Raw genomic sequence first — 7,342 nt, 5'->3', positions numbered from 1 at the left:
ACTGATGCTCTCAACCTGCAGCACAGCCACATCTGGCTGTTCAAAGGCCCCAATGTGTGCGCTTGTGTGTGTGTGTGTGTGTGTGTGTGTGTGTGTGTGTGTGTGTGTGTGTGTGTGTGTGTGTTAAGGTATTTTCCCAGCAGCTGCCTGCAATCTCCACAGAGGGCTTTGGTGTCTCTCTCTTGCACACAAAAATGTACGAGCACACATCATTAAAACCATTAGTTGCTGTGAAGCACAGTTTCCTCATGCCTAACAGCAGCAGTGTGTGTATGCCGCGTGTGTTTGGTGTGTGTTTCTTTTTCTGACCGGCATGAAGGAATGCACATGTTCACCTATAAAGTAAAAGGTTAATTAGGAGCAGACATCGTGTTTGTGTTGCTGCTTCACATTTGGAGTAAAGCCTCATGTTGTTTAAAGTATGAACCCACATTTTCAGATGGTGCCTTATACGAACTGATTTCAGAGACAGTGTTTCTGAGAGGAAGAACATGCTGATTAATTAATCTGATAACCATTATAGTATTCACTGTTCAGTAACTCAATATCATTTTGTTATAATAACAGAAATTGAAAACCTTTTATTTTCTAATCACAGTTTTCAGCAGTGGCCTCGTAAAAATCGGTCTGACGTTCCAGTCTGCACCTGTGGCGTGAACTTTCTCTTCATTCCGCTGCAGCAACACACGCTTTCTGTAACTGTGTTGCATAATGAATGAATGTTGTGTCTGTGTGTGTATTACTGTGTGTGTTTCTATGTGTGTGTGTGGTTGTGGGGTTCATGCTGACTGAGACAGAACGTTCTTCAACAGGACGGACCGACTGTGGCTGATTCCACAGGTGTCAGAGAGAGGCAGAGTGTCAGTGTGAGTGTGTGTGTGTGTGTGTGTGTGTGTGTGTGTGTGTGTGTGTGTGTGTGTGTGTGTGTGTGAAAGAGACACACTCAGATGAGACAAAAACAGAAATATTGTAGTGTGTGTGTGTGTGTGTGTGTGTGTGTGTGTGCGTGCGTGTGTGTGTGTGTGCGTGTGTTTCTGTTAGAAGGTAATCAGAAAAGAACCTTGAACCAGGACAGGGGATTTCTGTGTGCATCTCTCTCTCTCTCTCTCTCTCTCTCTCTCTGTGTGTGTGTGTGTGTGTGTGTGTGTGTGTGTGCGTGTGTAGACCAAACACAACTTAACACCTTGACAGTGAGGCATTGGCATTCACTTCATACAGGATGTTTTAAATCTTAACAGAGGGTCTGATTAGACATCATATAAAGACACAATCTGAGTATTTTCAGTTTTCTCTTTGACTGCTGTTAACCGGTAGTTGACATGGCGCCATTATAACATCACTACAACATCTGAGTGTTTGAACACAAGCTGTCCTTATAGGTTAACAATGTTCTACTCTAACATTTAAAGGGACATCAGGAGTCCTTCATGACATTCTTGATTCAAGAAGAGTCTCCTTGCAGGCGACAGGACACATCACATACTGTAGATTCACCTGCAAGATGCATGCAGCACTTCCATTGTCAAGCACTGTTTTCTTTTTTCTCTGTGTTAATGCAACTCTAGAATCGCATCCATTAGGAAGTTGCATCATGTTTCATCTGCAGAATATTTCTGCTTCTGCATTTGTTCTGGACTTTTCCACATATTTATAAATGTGCATTATTTCTGAATTCACAGCTTCTCCTGATGAAGATTGTCTGAGCTGTTGCAGGTCAGTTAGCCTTGTTGACCCCCTGAAACATTCCTGTAAAGTTTGTGAACTTTGACCTTGACAAAATATTAATATTAGTCTATGACAGGCAACTCTGCATGTTTAAAATGACTTCTGACCTGCGGCTTCTATTTGTGTACTGTACTGTAAATATGCAGAGCTGTGAGTTGCTACAGAATGCATAATTAGAAGAGTATGCACAGGTAAAAGTGCAAACTGTCTGGATTCCCTACAAGTGTGCATGGATAGAGGAGGTATTAAATATGATATAATCCAGTCTTTTCTGTTTTAATCAGTGAGCAACATGACAGGTCGTCAGTTATTTCAGAGAATCACACAGAGCGTAAACATTCAACAGGATAAAAATTGAGCCTCAGCGATAATTATGAAAGTCTAAATGTAATTAATGAGAATGATTTCAGTGTGGGAACTAATGGTCAGCAAAAAGGATCAACAGGAGATTATACTGCAATCTGCTCAGTGAGAACACACACTCAAACACACACACACACACACACACACACACACACACACACACACACACACACACACACACACACACACACACACACACTTAAATACAGACACACACACACACATATTGTGATTAGATTTTGGAAGCTAAGCTTTCCAACAATAACTGACCTTTAGTTTAAATATCAGCACACAGAAGGTGCTCAGGCTCACAGCTGCTGAAAACCAGCCTCTGTTTATTAAGACGTGTGTTCATTATAAGAGTAATGACTGAATATATCCCTGAAACAGTGTAATGTAAACTGAATCCAAACTAGACTGTACAAATGCATCAAGCGTGTGTATTATAAATATAATTTTTTTCAGCACAACACTTACATACTCTTTAATCTCAGGTAAAAGCAACAGGCAGTTAAAGGGAGTTTTAGCGCCCCCTACTGGCTCAGAGAAGACTGGTCGGTTTTGATCACATGGTACGGGGTCAAAGTTGGAGCCGGCCATCTTGAGTGTGATATTTAAATACTCAGGTGTGCAGGAACTCCCTGTTGGCAATCTTCTGCATCCACCTGAGCCTGGCTGAAGCTGTTTGTAAGTTTAAACAACATGTTTTATACTTATTAATAAGCATTGATGCATATTTTGTGATTTGATTTAATATTTTTTGAAGGATAGGTTTTTGAATAATATCTTAAACTATTTTAGGCCTCTAGAGTACAGCAACCTGTTCATTATGTAGAATCAAACTGTTATTTTATTACCTACACTCTTATTTTCTTACATTAAAGATGTTTTCTTGTGTATTTACTTACTTCTAGATCAACAGACTTTCTTTGGAGGCATTGCAAGAAAGCAAAATGATGAGGATAAACAGGTAACGGCTCCAACTTTACTTGGAACTGTGCATAATCATTTAAAACAAGTACTGAAGTAGACTATGTTGGATCTGGATCTCTCAAAACTTGCACAGATACTTTAAAGATTTCCACCATTGGTGCAGAGACAAAGCCTCATAAAACTTTGGATCTTTCTTTCAATTTGTGTTGAAAATATTTGATATTTGAAGTTTCAAACTCTGCAAACACAGCGACATGTAGGGGTTTGTAAAGCTTATTGGACCCTCCTTAATGACTGCCAAAACATCTCACTGATATCCATAGTTTTAAATCTGACATTTGAAGCCCATGTTATGGAATAAAAGTTTTGATATTGCGTTGTTCAGATGTAGCCTGTTGCTACTCAGAGGGTCATTCGATTTAAAGCCAGAGTGAAAACATTTCAGCCATTGAGGTCTCCATCAGGGCTGGTACAGCTGATCCGTATGAAGGTGAAAAAATTGACACATGATCAATAGGTAAATTCATTTGACCAGAATAAAACAATAATAAACATTTACAAAGTCAGCAAAAGCAGCATAATCAAGCATTTTATGCTAACTCTTGCAGAGCACACGAGCAGGTTTGCACATGACAGTGTTCAAAGACTTCAAACAATAATAAGATGATCACAGAAAAGGTGGAAAGCCTTTTTGGATAGTCTTGCATGTTATAGAAAGTTTGTGTTCTGCCTGTCTTGCCATCAGTTTATGTTTTGTTGTTAATGGGACAGGTATGTGTGTGTGTTTGTGTGGGAGGATGATTATTCCAATAATAGTCAAATCAATGCCAATGATTATCCAATAGCATTTAGTATAGTATAGAATAGTATCCTTAGTCCCAAAATGATCATAGTTCAGCCGGACCACGCTGAACACGCCTGATCTCATCTGATCTCAGAAACTAAGCAGGGTTGGGCCCGGGTAGTACTTGGATGGGAGACCGCTTGGGAATAACAGGTGCTTTAAGCCTCTGCCATCTGTATAAAAGTGCACTAGTGGTCAGAAGAGATAGAAAAGTGCTTCACAAGTCTGTTTAACTGACCGCTCAGATTTGTGCACTTTCTTTGCTTGTTTTCTTGATTTCACCTCAAAATGATGACATGTCAGTTGCTGATGTGGCCTTAAAGTTACAAACCCAAACGTTCACATCTTTCCTGCTGATCGGCGAGTTTCTACAGGATGTTATCAAAGTGACTTTAAACATTCGAGTTTAAAACGCCGAGCACGCCAGAAGGAGAGCGGTGTTTAGATTTCTACCGAATGCACTCTTTGCATCAACTTAAGCATTTGAGCCGGGGCTTTATGACTGAAGTGGTTGTGTTCTTTTTATACAGCATCTGAGCACACGCTCACACACTCACACACACACACACGCTCCCACCACAAAGAGCAGACCTCAGCGCATGTGGCCGGGTTGCATGTGGTGGCAAAATGAAGCAGCTTCTCTTCATCAGTCCAAGAGTGTTTATGTTGATTTGGGTTTGGTGGAAACCAACAAATCCCTGGTTTAGGCCTCTCTCTCTCTCTCTCTCTCTCTCTCTCTCTCTCTCTCTCTCTCTCTCTCTCTCTCTCTCTCTCTCTCGCACTCTCTCCCCCTCACTCTCCCACTCTCTCACACTCTCTCCCTCTGTAGGTCACTCTCCTCCTCGCTCTCTCCCTCTCCCAGAATATCCCTTAACTTTTCTCTCCCTCTCTCCTTTCTGTCTGCTGACTCGGCACTTCTGCCTTCCTTTTAAACCTCTCAGCACACACACAGACACAGACACACACACACACACACGCTTACTGTACATACACACACTCTTCTCAACATTGCACTTAAGCACAATAGTTATATTCAAATGTGCTCCCACATGGCTGCTGCGAGTCGTCCGTGTCCAGTCAGCAGAAGTTGGACTCGAACACGGCAACCTACATTTGAGGTTAATAAATCAAAAGTAGGTAAAAATACTAAACTCTTATTTTTATTAAAGAGCATTTTGAGGATTTTTCAGGATGTTTGTCTTTTGCAGAGCGTGCAGCAGATAGAAGAGGCAGAGCGGATAACTGCTTTAACTTTGGCTTTTCCATTAAAAAAAATCAAAACATTGATTACTCTATTGATTGTGACCGTAACTGCATCACCTGTTACAGTGAGTGTTATTGTTGGTGATCGATGCAAGACTTAGAGAGGACGTTTTGCTAGCATTAGTGATGATGACGAGGGTATATTAACATGGTAAAACCAAGCAGCCACCTCCTGTCTAAAAACATGAGTCCAATGCGGAAGTGTTAAAAACTGCAGTTCATTGAATGTCCGCTTGAGGTTGGCTCCAGAAGTACCGGAAACCACATACACACCAATTCAAAAAAGTCGATCTTTACAGCAGAAATAAACATGTTTACAGCCTGGTACAAAAGACAACTGTAGTCTGGATAGCTCATTTCTCAATCAGCACACACTGTGAGGGGGTGAAGTTTTTATGGCGCGCCAATTTCGAAGATATTGAGATCACGAGTCTTCCAATGAGAGGCACAGCTGACTTGATTGACAGGCAGGAACACTGTAGCTGTTAGCGAGGAGGCTAAAGGCCCGCCACTTTACGTCACACTAGTTCGACAGAAGTTAGGTTGAGTTCAGCATTTCCAATATGGCACCCACGGACGACTGGCTTCAAAACAACGCTTCAGGAACAGATGGGTGATGTCACGGATACTAAGTCTATTTATAATACAGTCTATGAAGCCTCTCATGAGAGACTTAAATCCTCACTAAAAGACTTGTGTCAAGGTAAGAAAAGAATTAGAAAAGCTAGTTCAAGGTTGAGTCAGTGAAAGGACGACGGTAAAAAAAAATCATCTTTAAGATGTGTGTACGTGTTATTTAGAGAGAAAGAAACTTACCATTTTTGCAAAAAACTTAAATAAATTGAGTTTTTTGGGACATAAATAAGTTGTTTTTGCCAGAAATATAAAAAAGATATAACGGATGGACTTGCAACCTGTTAAATTCCTGACGCAAGCTCCTATCAGCTTTAATACATCCTTTGAACGACAAATGACAAGACTTTCCAAAGCAAATATTTAAATGTAACTACATTCTTTTATTTCCAAATGAAATGAGTCATAGAAAAGTATCAGAAGTGTCTAAATACAGACTCAGATCATGGTATTTATATCTCACTTATCACTTAAAACTAACAATCCACATCCCTAGTTATACCGTGTACTCACCTTTACCTCGCAACAAGTGTTCCCGTCTTTAAAGCCCCTCGGATCTCTCCAGATGTTTCGGTTTATGTTTACGTTAACTCATCCAATCAACATCATAAGCCTCTCATTTCACTCCAGCAACGTGTAAGAGATTTAGTTTTGTTATGACAAGTCTTTTTACAACTTTCAGGAGAAACCAGTCAAAGTAGTTTACGGACAAGCAACACACCGGTGGATAAAACCGCTCAGTGAGACGACAACTTTTACTTTGTAAACAGAAGGAGGTGGCCTTAACTTGACCTCCGCTGCCTCCCTCCAGCCCTCGCTCTCCTTTTTTCCTCTGTTACACTCAACCAGTATCTCTCTCTCTCTCTCTCTCTCTCTCTCTCTCTCTCTCTCTCTCTCTCTCTCTCTCTCTCTCTCTCTCTCTTACACACACACACACTTACACACATCCAGTACATGCATACTGGAGACACCTGTGTAAACCATCTGCTTGGCACCCGCCTCCTTATCCCAAAAAACACCCAGGCCACGGATAACACACACACCCACACACACACTCGTACACACACACTGCCTTCTAGAAACATCCACCCTCACACTCTCAGGCCCAAACCAACCCAGATTTGTGCCGTGAGATTTGACACCTGCTGAGCGTCTCCCTCTGAAAGGAGCCTCAGTTCCTCTGCAGGTCTTTAGCTGTTAATAATCGTCACTTTTACCTGAGCGAGCAGGTGAGACTCGGAAACAGTCCTCTGAACATGGACGTGTTTGTGGCTCATTAATTAAACTTCTGTCAGTCCAACCTGTAGAAACCATCTGAGAAACATGAAGGCCACTTTCACTAACATAATCCCCGTGATGGTAAGACTGTGTGTACCTCTATGTATGTTTGCAGACACTGTGAAGACAAATTACACTCCTAGGGTTATTGAGAGCTGCAGGAGAACAGAGTATATATTCACACACACATAGCAGCATATCTAGATACCAAATTGATCTTTAGAATCGATCACAAGTCTTCTGGGAAATGTTGATCATTTCTCAGGGCCCTGGTGTTCTGAGAAAGTTATTCTGTAGTTTGTT

The 7,342-nt window shown here is 41.2% G+C and overlaps 1 protein-coding gene and 1 pseudogene across 1 annotated transcript in view; both read left to right on the top strand.

Annotated features, from left to right (window-relative positions):
* Window positions 1-2,688: 2,688 nt before the first annotated feature.
* LOC117831332 (transcription factor 4-like) overlaps window positions 2,689-7,342 on the top strand; it is a 263,290-nt gene continuing 258,636 nt past the window's right edge. The window contains exons 1-2 of the mRNA XM_034709977.1: window positions 2,689-2,775; window positions 3,003-3,058. The gene's annotated coding sequence lies outside the window, so the exon portion shown is untranslated. The remainder of the gene's footprint in view (window positions 2,776-3,002; window positions 3,059-7,342) is intronic.
* On the top strand, window positions 3,914-4,030 carry LOC117831682 (annotated as a pseudogene).

The sequence above is a fragment of the Notolabrus celidotus genome, chromosome 19, assembly GCF_009762535.1.
Source record: "Notolabrus celidotus isolate fNotCel1 chromosome 19, fNotCel1.pri, whole genome shotgun sequence".
NCBI lineage: Eukaryota > Metazoa > Chordata > Actinopteri > Labriformes > Labridae > Notolabrus > Notolabrus celidotus.
The sequence above is the reverse complement of the archived record's forward strand: the minus strand, read 5'-3'. Positions and strand labels throughout refer to the sequence as shown.